The sequence below is a fragment of the Pipistrellus kuhlii genome, unplaced genomic scaffold (assembly GCF_014108245.1).
Source record: "Pipistrellus kuhlii isolate mPipKuh1 unplaced genomic scaffold, mPipKuh1.p scaffold_m20_p_4, whole genome shotgun sequence".
NCBI lineage: Eukaryota > Metazoa > Chordata > Mammalia > Chiroptera > Vespertilionidae > Pipistrellus > Pipistrellus kuhlii.
In genome coordinates, this window is record NW_023425540.1 from 83,144,957 (window position 1) to 83,157,640 (window position 12,684).

Here is a 12,684-nt window from a genome sequence, read left to right on the forward strand (position 1 = left end):
CCAGGGCCATCCAGATGGGTAAGGAGTGAGTTGGAACTTGACCTGTGTTCTCCAGACTCCAAAGCCCTCCTTTTCCGCCATTGCACTATCCTACCAACTACTCAATCTTAGATGTTCACCGACTTAGTTCCCTCGAGCTGCTCTGGTGGCTTCAGCAACAGACATTGATTTCTCACAGTTCTGGAAGCTGGGAAGCCCGAGATCAGGATCTAGTCTGGGGTGACTCTCTTCCTGGCTTTCAGATGACCATCTTCTTGCCGTGTTCTCACAAGATAAATCCTCTCTCTCTTGTCCCTTTTAAAAGGGCACTGATCCCATTCAATAGGGTTCCACCCCCATCACCTAATCTCCCAAAGGCCCACTTCCTTATATCATCACATTGGGATTAGGATTGCAATATATAAATTTGGGGGGGATGGCACAAACATTCAGTCCATAACATTTACTTATGTTATTTGCAGGAGCTTGAGAAAGTGTGGTATCTTCAACAATAAAGAACACCTTTTGCCTTTGGAGGGAACTTAGGATGTGGATATATATTAAAAATACACTTTTGTCATGTTTGCATGGTAGTTTCAGCTGAGGATCGTAGAGAACTTTATTCATAAAAAAGAACTACTATTGTTATTACTCCCTAGGTGTAGATATGCTGTCCAAAGACCCCATGGGCCGAAGAGAAATCATCCCCAAAGTTCAAAATGAGTGCTAGGAGAAGGGGTTCTTTCCCTAAGATGTCTAATTTGGTGCTCAGCTGAAAGGAAACCAAGGCAACCAGAAGTCAATTTTGTTTGTTTTATTTCTCTAATAACCTGTTATGAATGTGTGGCAGGTCAATTTTTAAAAAATTTTTTTTAAAAAGAAGCCATTTGAGCAGAGACTTGAGTGATGAGCAGTCTCGGGTCAGAATGTCACAGCCTCAGGGCCTTTGCACTTGCTCTTCCCTCTTTCTGGGGCTCATTTCCCGGTTCAGCTCTACTGCCACCTTCTCAGAGGCCTTCCTTGGCTTATCCCCAGCCCCTCTCTAACCCTCCCGTCACCGTCAGGTCATCCTGCTCTAGTTGCTTTCCTTTTTCACTGTCCCCATTGGTCTTCTCTGTGTCCTTTCGGTCCACACCCCCACGCTCCATCCGGTCAAAGGGCGGGGCCTCTACCTTGCCCCCTGCTGAGACCCAGGGCGCCCGGCTGTTGAAAATACAGCGGAAGATGTGGCATTTGAGCTGGGACCTGGAGGACAGGAACCAGCCAGGCCTTCCAAAGGTGGGAGGCTGTCTCTCCATCCCAGAGCTGCCAGTGAGCTCCGTGCTCCCTCCCATCTATACGAATGGGGACAAGAATGGCTGTTTTGAGGCTCCAAAGAGTAACTGATCACAGATCAGTAAGCACCAGATAGCACTTGCTACATAAACAGCCTCTCCCGGAAGGCTTCCTGATACCCAAACTAGGTCAGTTCCTTGCTAGATGCGGTGCTAACCCTAGGGCTGCAGATTAGGAAAAAAACAAAACAAAACAAAACAAAAACAAAAAAAAAGCAAATGCACAAAGTCGCGTATGAATTTGAATGTTACGTCCACCCAGCAGTTGGCAGCCCTGGGGTGTCCTGGACACGATCTGGCTTCTTATTGGCTCCACCCGGCGGCCCAGCGCGCTCGGTTTGGGGACGGACCCGCGGTCGGCAGGGCCGAGGGTCGCTACCGCCGGTGCCAATCCCGGGCCCCGTCCCCGCCCGCCCGGCCCGACGTGCGCCGCGGCCGCCCCTGGCACCGACGCTCGCGGGCGCAGCCAATGGCGGCGCCTCCCCGGCGGCTCGCGCGCGGCCTCCCGCCGCCAGAGGGCGCTGCGCGGGGGCCGGGAAGCCACCGCCGCCGCCGCCGCCGGTCGCGGAGGGAAGCTGCGAGCGAGCGCCGAGGCCGCCGCCGCCCCTGTCGCCCGCTCCCCCGCGCGCCGCCGCCCTCTTTTCCGCCCGCTGGCCGGCGCGGCCGCCCCCGCAGGTAGGTGGGCGCCGTCGGGGCCGGCACCCCCGCCGCCCCTCCGCCGCGCGGGGCCCCGGCCGGGCGCGCGCCCGCCGCCGCCGCCTCGTGCTCGCGCGCGGCCGGTAACGGGCCCCGGACGGGGGAGGGGCGGGCGCGGGGTCCTCCGAGGCGGCCCGGGGGGTCCGGAGGGGGGGCTCCGCCACGAAGGGGGGCAGGCTCCGGGGGCGCGCCCCCGATCGGGCCACGGATTCTCGGTCCGCCGTGGGCGCGCGCGCCCGGGGTCCCCTCTCCTCCCTCCCCATCTCCTCCTCCCGGTTGGCGGGGGGAAGAAGGGGGCTCAGCCGGAGGGTTGGGGGGACGGGGGGCGGAGGGGGCGCGGCTCCGGGAGGTGGGGCGAAAAGGGCTGCTTCTCCCTGCCATTCCGCGCCAGCATGCATTTCCGTTGGCTGGACACCTCCTTTCTGGCTATTGAACTCCAAAAGACATTTTCATTTTTCGTTATCTGTTCCGGTCATCGCGGTTTTCCTCATTCAGTATTTTGGGTTTTGGGGGGCGGGAAGGATGCACGCGGAGTGCGTGGCTCATTTATTTCGGGTTAGTCCCTCCCCCGTGCCCCCCCCCCCTTTTTTTTTTGCGCGGGACACACGTCGGGGACGCGCGGCGAATGGCTTCTCGTCTTTCTTGTGGACGCGGAGACCGCCGGGTTTAGGTGTCTCCTGCCCACCCTTGGAGAAGGAGGACCTGTCAGTTGCCATGAGCGAGAATTTCCCGGTGGAGGGGGTGGTCATCGCAGGGGTGTGGCCAGGCTGGGAAGAGGTTGTGCCTGCCCCCTGATTGGGTGAACTTGTTAGTGGTTGGGTATTTCCCCCGTCTTTCCCCCCAACCCGCATGATTAGGGGTGAAAGGAGGTACCCGCCTTAAATTTAAAGAGCAAGGATCTGCCTGAACTAGAAGACCTTTGCTTCCCAGGAAGGTGGCCACTGGCCCCAGGGGACTCTTGAGCACTTGGAATATAGGTAGGCCGAATTTTGGCGAATAAGACACACCTGATTTTAAACACTTACAATAAAAAAAAAAAAAAAAGGTAAAATATCTCGTAATTTTGTTAAAATATTTTTATTGATTTTTTTAGGGAGAGAGGAAAGGAGAGGGAGAGATAGAAACATGGATGGGAGAGAGACATCATTGATTGGCTGCCTCCTGCACGCCCCCTACCAGGGATCGGACCTGCTTTTCCTGGGCGTGTGCCCTGACTGGGAATTGAACCTGCAGCCCTCTGGTTCTTGGGTTGATGCGCACTGAGCCACATGGTGGGGTTCATATTTTTTTATGCTTCAATAATACATGTTGAGATGATATTTTGAACATATTGGGTTAACTAAAAAGACGGCATTTAAATTCCCGTAGTGGGGTCTCCCGGCCGGAGCTTTTTTTGGCATTTAAATTCAGCTCTGCAGGCATTTACTCCCCCCCCCCCCCCTCTATCTTATCTATTTTTTGAGTTAGTTATGAAAAGTAACATTTATAAAGAAAATGTTTATTATTAAAGTTATCTTGACCCACTCCTTGCCGGGAACTAAAGTTCCCTTTCCTCCGATAAAGGTTAAAATTAATGTCACTTTTACTTTTACTTTTGTTAATATGGCGGCTTGAAAATTCAAAATTAGATATGTGGCTAACATTATATTTCTGTTGGGCAGGGCTCCAAGGGAGCCTGTGAATGGGGGCAGGGGCGGGTGGAAGCCTATGCCATTTGCTTATCTTTTCCTGCTTCTCTGATGGCATCTTGCCTCCTGTTCTGTAGGCTCTCCAGGAATCCCCACCCCCTTCTCACCCTCGGCTGAACTGAACTTTTGAGCTGATTGCATAATGAGGATCTTGTTCTAATACGCAGAATAATTCATGTTCACGGGCAGAATTTTTTTCAAAAAGAAAGGTCTATCTGCTGTGTACTAAGACTCTGGAAACAGTCATGTAATGTTTAACTCAGAATCAGGTCATATTGAGGTTGAATGTTTTCATTATTTTTAAAAATATATTTTATTGATTTTTACAGAGGAAGAGAGAGGGATAGAGAGTTAGAAACATCGATGAGAGAGAATCATAGATCAGCTGCCTCTTGCACTCCCCCTCCCACTGGGGATGTGCCCGCAACCAAGGTACATGCCCTTGACTGGAATCGAACCCGGGACCTTTCAGTCCGCAGGCCGATGCTCTGTCCACTGAGCCAAACCGGTCTCGGCAAAGGAGACACTTTTTTAAGCGAGGTGCTTTTCTTTGAGGTTTTGTCCCAACAAGAAATTTTTTTTATGAGTTTAGCGATATGTTTAGTTAATTAATATTAATTAATTTCACATAACTTATAAACCTCAGTAAGAGAGAGTCAGTAATTTTCTATTTGACAAAAACAAATAAAACCCAGAGCCTTTGTATTTTATGAGAATACCTAAATTTGGAGCAAGATATTAATGTGGTCCTTGAGAAGACCTCATCTGCAATTCTGGGTATGTCACAGGCAGTATGCATGACTCTGGGCAAACTATTTGTCCTGAAGACTTTACATCTTTTTTTTTTTTTTTTTTTTTTTTTTTAAATATATTTTTATTGATTTCAGAGAGGAAGGGAGAGGTGAGAAGATAGAAACATCAATGATGGGAATCATTGATCGAATGCCTCCTGCACGCCCCCTACTGGGGATCGAGCCTGTAACTCAGGCATGTGCCTTTAGCCACAGTCGAACCTGGGACCCTTTACTCCGCAGGCAGAGGCTGTATTCACCGAGCCAAACCAATAGGAGGAACAGATTGACTTTCTCAGTGAACCAAAACGCACAGGGCGTTATATCTTTTTTATATATATGTAAACATATTTATAATTCTGTCCATTAACTTGAATTATTTTTATTGATTTTAGAGAGGAAGGGAGAGGGAGAGAGAGAAAAACATCAGTGAAGAGAGAATCATTTATTGGCTGCCTCTTGCGCCCTGCTACCGGGAATCAAGCCTGCAACCCAGGCAGGTGCCCTGACCGGTAATTGAGCCATGACCTAGTGGTTCAGAGGTCGATGCTCAACTGCTGGGCCACACTGGTTGGACAGAGTCTTCCCATCGTTTTTGTTGATTCCTTCCATACAGAGGTGGTGTATGAGGTGAGATGAACCCTGTACCCTAGCAGGGCTGGGCTCTGGAGGAGGCAGTTGGCATAAGTATCTGATTTCAAAATGAAAGTCCAGGGGGGCGGGAAACATTATCAGATTACCTTTCTGATGTTTAGCAACAGCCTCCATCACCGCTTTTTCTCTTTCAGTGAAGGGGAAAAGTTGTCTCATAAAGTATCCAGTAGGAGAGACAGGTGCAAGAAGGTGGTAGCACATCTGTAATAATGTTTCACTGACTAGATTTGTAGTCATGAGGATTATATTGTATCCACATACTTTCGTAAGTGTTGCCGGAGTGAGCTAATACAACATTGCAAGACAGGCTTTAACTACTTTTTGTTTGCCTGTTTGTCTAGCCATTACACAGAAGCTTGGGTCTGATGGCAATTACAATTTTTCACTTGAAACTTCAGAATACCTTTTAAGGCAAAAGTCCTAGCACAGTGTCCAGTTCCCTGGGGGCATGTTCTTTGGTCCTGAGTTAGAACATCTTGTAAATAAGGCCCTTTAATATTTCTTCTTAGTATCTAAGTACATTATAGTAGGGCAAAGTGGACTTCCCTGGAGTAAAGATCCTTCACTGACTACATTCCTGTGCGAACCCTCTGCTTTGTCTAAATCACTTTAGATTATGTTCCTTGAACACTTACGTCAGTGTATATGCAGGCATATGTTTATTTTGTTCCTCTTGAGTGGCGTTCAGGTGTCCACCTGTCCGTCAGTGCTGCGTTAGTTTTTGTGAGCTGAGCCCAGGGCCAGCTTACCTTAGCCCCTCCTCCTCCAGGCGAAACCACCACTTACAGGGCAAAGGAGGGTGGTGGGTGAGTTCGGGCTAGGAGCCAGCCTGTCTGGCTTTGAAATCTGGCTCTGTCACTTGGTTGCTGTGCTTCAGTTTCCTCATAGGACCTATGTCTTAAGGTTACTATTGATATAAGGATTAAAAGATTTAATACATGTAAAGCACTTGGAACAATGCCTGGCATGGAGTAAGCACACTAGTGTTAGCTGTCATTCCTACCTGTGCTATTGCAGTCATCTACCTGGGTGTCTTCTGTTAATGGGAGCTAGTTTCTAAAGTTGCTAAGGAAGACTGAAATTTTAAATTGTTCAGTTATGAGCTCTGTACATTGTACTGGACTTGAGTATAATGAGTTTCACCTAACAGGCCCTGAGTAAATACTTAAAGGAATTATAATAAAGATCCAGGGTATTTTTTTTTTTCTTATAAAAAACTTGAGAATGAGTAACAATTTTAAAATCGGCTGGTTCCGGAAAGATGATGTTCTGGTTTGTAGGAGTTTAGTTAATTTAATGAAATTCATATCTAATTGAATTTCTTGCCTTAAAATGCAGTTGAAAGCTTCCCTACCCCCAATCCACTTCCTTTTCATTTAAGGAGAAGGGATGGGTCTGACTTGCTTTCCCCTGGCATCCCAGCACTGTTTCAGGAGTCTTATGGTTTCAGATTTTTCTCTCTGTCTGTCTCTAGTTGATTTACTCCCCAACTTGCTCCCCTGCAGGGGTGGGGCAGAGTCCCCTACAGCCAGCTCTGCTTATGTCCGGTCATTTTCTCCCGGACACCCTCCTTTCTCCTGCTTGCCTGTTTTTGTGAACAGTTTTACCAGGTTTTAACTCTGGGGCCTCTCAACTTTCCATTCATTCCTTCTTCCATTCAAGCTTTTCTTGACCTGGTCCTAGGTATTGTGATGCAATCAGGAGTAAATAACACAGGGTACCTCTTAAAGTGAATAATGGGAGGTGATGACAATTTAGGGTGGAAAGGGAAGCCTCTACAGGTACACTTACTATGAGCCAAGACTCCAGACCGAAAAGGAGCCAGCTCTGCAGATCTGGGAAGCGTGTTATGGGCAGAGGGATCAGCAGGCACAATGGCCCAGAAGAACAGAGCCCTTGACTCATTTTAGGAACACACCGAAGGCCAGTCTGACGGGAGCTGAGTAAGTGAATCAGGGTGAGGACGTTGTGAAAAGACTTTCGGGAAGTTAGTCCTCCAGATCTGGTAGGTCGAGGTAAGGCATCTCGGTTTTCTTTTAAATGCTTAGGGAAGTCAGTGAAGGGTTTTAGGCAGGGCTAATAACTAATTTCTGTTTTTAAAAGAGCATTCCTTTTAGTTTACTGTAGGACATGAAAGGGGGAGGGGCAGAGGAAATGACTGGAGCTGAGACAGAGGCTGAAAGAAGAGAGGAGGATATGACAGCATTCATACGAGATGGTGAGACAAGACCAAGGAGGTTTTGAGTGGTTGGATTTGGGATGCCTGCACCAATTTTGATGGTATCTCCCACAGGCTTGTCAGTGGGTTGCTTGGATGTGGAATGTGAGAGAGAAAAGTGTAATGCCAGGTTTTTGGTTTGAGCAACTGGCTGGAAGGTTTCATTACTGAAAAGGTAAGATTGGGCCAAGCCTTAGGATTGAGAGGAGGGCAGAGGATTGGGGCCACTGAAGTCAGAAATGCTGAATAAAAGTCAGAAACAGAGCCAGGTGGCCTGGCACATATTGCTATAGAATAGAGGACCTTTTTGTAAATGAAGTTTAGGCAACTGGGCAGCTATTTGGGAGGGAAATATAGACAGTGTATCTTTATATCACTCCTTATAGTAAACTGGCAGATCTGATTAAAAAATATGTTTAATGAGAGGATATGAGTACTAGAAGAAAACATGGATAATTATTTTATAATCTCAGCGTTGAAGGCATTTCTGAGTATGTCAAAACCCAGAAGCCGTATCTCTCACCTCCTGGTGGACAAAGATGAAAAGATTTGATAATTTCTGGGGAAGCAGTGAAATAGACACCCTCAAGTACTATTTCTGGGTAGGGTCATTTGGGGTAGCTTGGCAATAGCTGGTAAAATAATGACAACATATATTCTTTATCATATAGAAATTCTTTGAAGATACACATATGTGAAAGGTCCTGTGTATCTGATGGATTTTAAAGATTGGAAACAACCAAATTGTTCATCACTAGAGACCTAGTGAAGTTACAGTCCAACCGTATTCTAGAACAGGCTACATGGCTGTTAAGGATAAAGCAGTTTTTCAGGTGCTGATATGGAAAGACCCTCTGGATTAGGTGATTCATGAAAAAAGCAAGGTGCAGAACATGTTAGGAGCCCCAGGTGGTAGCCTATATAATAAAAGCCTAATAAGCAAATGGACCAAACAGTGGAATGACTGGTGGAATGACTGGTTGCTAGGACATGCATTGACCACCAGGGGTCAGACGCTTAACACAGGAGCTGCCTCCAGCCCACAGGCCCCAGGCCAGCCTAGGTGGGTGCCAGCAGGACCCCCTTCCCCATTTCCCCGCCGGTCACCCCACAGATCAGCTGTGATCACTGTCCAGGCCTAGGGACCCTACCGTTGCTGTAGTAAAAATAACATCATGGGGTACTTTTGACTTATTTTGAAATGTAGACTCTCAGGAAAATGCAAAAGTATGTAGATTTCCAGTGGTGCCATCTTATATAACTATATTGACATCAACGCCAGGAAATTGTCATTGGTGTAATACTGTAACCAAGTACACCTTACTCTGTTTTCACCAGTTTTTACATGCACCTGTGTGTGTGTGTGTGTTCGTTCTGTGGTCTATGTCTATACACAGAAAAACTGGTAGCAGTGGTTGATTGCTCTCAGGAAGGACAAAAAGGTGGTTGAGTGATGGGGTTGGGTGGATATATTTCTTTTCATTGTCATAATAAGATACTACTTTTAAAACAGTTTATAATGTCTATGAGTCATCCCAGGTAGAACTATCACATCCGTGGAGAGTATCAAGATCTGCCTGGGGATGGCCTGGGGAGTGTAGGGGCCCCAGATGAGGGTTTTTGACAGCTGGGCAGTGTGGGAGGCCCTGAGGGAGAGCGGTTGGGCGGGAGATGGTCTGATGAAGCCCAGGGCTCTCACAGTTAGAAGTCAGCGGGAGATGGAATCCCAGGTCCAAGGAGGAAGTGGACACCTGTGACATACAATGACTTGAGTTTGAATAAGAAAAAAAAAAGGGGGTGGGGAACGACTCCTGATGGTGTGTCTCAGTGGTTGAGCATTGATCTATGGTTTGATTCTGGTCTGGGCACATGCCCAGGTTGCAGGCTGGATCCCCGGGGTGGGGGGGAGAGGAAGGGGAGGCATGCAGGAGGCAGCGAATCAATGATTCTCTCTCATCTTTGATGTTTCCATTTTTCTCTCCCTCTCCTTTCCTCTCTGAAATCAATAAAAATATATTTAAAAAAAACCTGACTGTTGGGTTAACTTTATAAAATTCTTAAATTCTTTCTATCATTAAAATTGAGGCAAGATTTTAACTGGATCCAAAAGTTAGATGGTGTATAATGCATAGATATTTTTCTTTCAAAATGGGAGGTGGAGGAGGCTTATTTTATAGGTAAAACTAATTTACAGTGAAAAAAACAAACAAACCCAGAACAGTGGTTGGTGGGTGGCCAGCTGGGGAAGGGGCGTGAGGAGTGACCATGACTGTATATCACGATTGGGGTCTGGGCTACATGAATTTATCTTTTGTCAAAACTTGCCTTAAAATGTGTGCATTTACATTAAGGAACCTAACAAATGTTGAATTCTAGGTAAGGATAAATATGTTGAAGAGGTTAGAGGTGAATTATAATTGATGAATTAAATGTAACTCACTTTGCAACTCACCAATATAATGCAGGTTGATGGAAGGCCAGAAGGATGGGCAAATGGGTAAAGACAGGCAGATGTGATCAATATAGCAAAATATTAATTGTAGAATATAGGTACGGTGTTGGTATATGGTGTGCCTTGTGGAAAGAAATTTAAAATTTGTGTGTGTAAAATTTTTCATAATATTTTTTTTGGGAAAATTATACAACATTTCATGTTCTGTCATATGTCTAAATATCACTTGATACTATGCTTCCAGATCTTTAACATGTAAAGGAAGTGTATACTTCATGTGAATCTGCATCTTATTTCCTCTTAATCACTTATCTGAGTTGTCAGCTCTTTGCCACCTGCCCTTTGTCCCTAAGAGGTCCAGGTTCAAGGTTTCCCAGCACTAGCTGGGGAAATGGCCCCACGGCTATTAGTTTGGTGGATTATCACTCCCCAGGCATCCCTTCTTATGGGTAACTGCCCCTTTTGAACAATAGGAGGAACAGATGGACTTTCTCAGCAAACCAAAACTCATTTCTCACCAGGCTGGACAGAGGTGGGGAGAGTTTTGCCATTCACTGAAGAGGGAACAGTGCTTCTGAGAACTGGTGTCTGCTTTTGTCCCGGCCTTTGGGCCTGGCTGCCATAGACTCAAGGCATCTGGCTGCCATAGACTCAAGGCCTCTGAGCTCTAAAGTGCTGCTGTGAGGTGGCCCTGCTTAAAACAAAACAAAACAAAATAAAATAAAATAAAAGCCACCTTAGTGGGCCTGGAAGGGCCATCTTTCCAAGGAAGGGCTCAGAGGCTACATAGACTTTTAAGAATACTTATAATTCATTTATAGGATTCAAAAGAAAAGTTTTAAAGGTATTCAGTGAAAAGACTGTCCTACCCATTCAGCTGCTGCTGCTGTAATTTTCTGGGATTCCATCTGGAGTTTTTTTTTTACAAACAAAAAACTGGGGTCATATTGTGGGTAGTTGCTTCTTGCCTCTTTTCCCCCAGCTTCATTTAGTTATTTCCTTTCTGATAAGACAGTTAATCTGCTCTCTTATTCTTTTCCAAATAGTGCCTCCTTAAATAACTTTGTACATACAAGTATGAATTACATTTTTTATCATGAAAATGGTCAGACCTGTACCAGTAGAGGGGCTGAATGAACTCACACATTCCTCCCATTGTTTAAAAGGGGCACTTACCCATGTTTTTGGCAACATTGTTTCACTTTTACCCATTCATCCCCCTAGACTAGGGGTGTCGAACTCAATCAGAGAAGGGGCCAAAATCTAAAATCCAGCCTAAATCGCGGGCCGAATGGTTTACTGAACAGTCATAAACTGTCATTGTGATGGAAACGCAGCGGAGTGCAGTGATGACAGCACGGTGTGGGCCACATTGCAAGGCCTGGCGGGACGGATTTGGCCCGCGGGCCTTGTGTTTGACACATGTGCCCTAGACCAATGGTCGGCAAACTGTGGTTCTCCAATCACATGTGGCTCTTTGGCCCCTTGAGTGTGGCTCTTCCACAAAATACCACGGCCTGGGCGAGTCTATTTTGAAGAAGTGTCGTTAGAAGAAGTTTAAGTTTAAAAAGTTTGGCTCTCAAAAGAAATGTCAGTTGTACTGTTGATATTTGGCTCTGTTGACTAATGAGTTTGCTGACCACTGGGCTAGACAATCTTAAAAATAAATTCCAAGCCCTAGCTGGTGTGGCTCTGTGGATAGAGCATTGGCCTGCAGACCAAAGGATCCTGGGATTGATTCCGGTCGAGGGCACATGCCTGGGTTGTGGGCTATATGTAGGAGGCAGCCGATCATGATTCCCTCTTATTGATATTTCTATCCCTTTTTCTCCTCTCCCTCTCTGAAATCAATAAAAATATGTTAAAAAACAAATTCCAGAAATAATGCCATTTTACTTCAGTGTAAGAGGCTTTTATCCTTTTTATTTTGGAAGAGTTCAAACTTACAAGGTAGAGCAAGTCCTAGGAAAAAGCCTTGTGCTTTCACCAGTTATCAGTGTTCTGTTTCATATCCGCTCCCAACTCCCTTTTTTGTTTGCTGGATTATTTTAAAGCAAGTTCCTGATATTATATCCTTTCCATGTAAACACTTCAGTGAAGTTCCAACCTTTAAGTATGAGATTGAAGTACTTAGAGCTGACAGTATTTAAAAGACAAAAAGAATTACCGTATTTTTCGGACCATAAGACACTCCGGACCATAAGACGCACCAGTTTTTAGAGAAGGGAAATGAAGAAAAAAAAGATTCTGAAACAAATAGTGTCCTAAAATATTTTATGTGCATTAAAACCCAACATCACAGTCATAAACACATGTATCAACCCTGTAAAGGAAACAGCAGCATTTAGAACCATTTTAGAGCCGGGCAAGCACACAGATACCACACAGAGCCTGGCAAGTAAAAAAACTTTTTTTTTAAAGTATATGTGTAGGCTATATTTGGACCATAAGACGCAGGGACTTTTCCCCCCCACTTCTGGGGGAAAGAAAGTGCGTCTTATGGTCTGAAAAATACGGTAGTACCAGCTGTCAGCCTTTGGGGCATTCCAACCTTCATCCTCACCCCTACACTTAGAAAAAGGTAGATTTAAAGACCAGACCACAGTGGTAAGCAGTAATGAAACAAACATTTCAGTCACATATTTGAAACATGAGTGACATTTTCCTATCTGTCACGTGGGTCCAAATACATGGCTTATGTGATAAGATGTCTCCTGAGGCTTAGATCTCAGGGGTTTGTACCCTGGGGTGATGTGCCCCACCCAGTCCAATCGCCCCCTGCAGGGCACCTTTAACAGCATGTGGAGACCTTTTTGGTTGTCACAAGAGATGGGGGAGGGAGTGCTACTTGGCATCTGGTGGCTGGAGACTG

The 12,684-nt window shown here is 46.1% G+C and overlaps 1 protein-coding gene across 9 annotated transcripts in view; it reads left to right on the forward strand.

The window, feature by feature from the left end:
• Positions 1–1,834: 1,834 nt before the first annotated feature.
• ZC3H7A (zinc finger CCCH-type containing 7A) overlaps positions 1,835–12,684 on the forward strand; it is a 37,387-nt gene continuing 26,537 nt past the window's right edge. For 5 of the 9 annotated variants that reach the window (XM_036411090.2, XM_036411095.2, XM_036411093.2 and 2 more), the window contains exon 1: positions 1,835–1,988. The gene's annotated coding sequence lies outside the window, so the exon portion shown is untranslated. Of the gene's footprint in view, positions 1,989–2,784; positions 2,809–3,035; positions 3,055–8,684; positions 8,708–12,399; positions 12,420–12,684 lie in introns of those variants that run through there. The other 4 variants (XM_036411092.2, XM_045571677.1, XM_036411091.2 and 1 more) reach the window with 4 other exon arrangements.